Source organism: Salvelinus sp. IW2-2015, unplaced genomic scaffold (assembly GCF_002910315.2).
Source record: "Salvelinus sp. IW2-2015 unplaced genomic scaffold, ASM291031v2 Un_scaffold1988, whole genome shotgun sequence".
NCBI lineage: Eukaryota > Metazoa > Chordata > Actinopteri > Salmoniformes > Salmonidae > Salvelinus > Salvelinus sp. IW2-2015.
In genome coordinates, this window is record NW_019943338.1 from 68,679 (window position 1) to 69,485 (window position 807).

The following is an 807-nucleotide window of genomic DNA, read 5'->3' on the forward strand; positions in this document are numbered from 1 at the left end:
TATTTGTTGAGGTTCTTAGCTGTGTGGATGGGAGGGTCACTTCTCTAGCTTATTTGTGGAGGTTCTTAGCTGTGTGATGGAAGGGATCATCTCTACTTATTTGTGATGTTCTTCGCTGTGTGATGGGGGTCACTTATTCTACTTTTTTGTGAAGGTATTACTGTGTGATGAGGGGGGGGTCTCTTCTCTACCTATTTGTGAGATTCTTAGCTGTGTGATGGGGGTCACTCCTCTACTTAATTTGTGATTGTTCTAGCCTGTGGTGTGGGGGTGACTTCTCTATTATTTTGGAGGTTCTTAGCTGTGTGCATGGGGGTCAGCTTCTCTACTACTTATTTGTGATGTTCTTAAAGCTTGTGTGATGGGGGGTCACTTCTCTACTTATTTGTGAGGTTCTTAGCTGTGTGATGGGGGTCACTTCTCTACTTATTTGTGAGGTTTTTCTTAGCTGTTTGTGATGGGGGGTCACTTCTCTACTTTTATTATGAGGTTCTTAGCTGTGTGATGGGGTCACTTTCTCTACTTATTTGTGATGTTTCTTAGCTGTGGTGATGGGTGGGGTACTTTTCTACTTTATTTGTTTAGAGGTTCTTAGCTGTGTGATGGGGGTTCACTTCTCTACTTATTTGGTGAGGTTCTTAGCTGTGTGATGGGGGTCACTTCTCTACTTATTTATGAGGTTCCTTAGCTGTGTGATGGGGGTGTCACTTCTCTACTTATTTGTGAGGTTCTTAAGCTGTGTGATGGGGTTTCACTTTCCTCTACTATTTGTTGAGGTTCTTAGCTGTGTGATTGGGGGTCACGTTT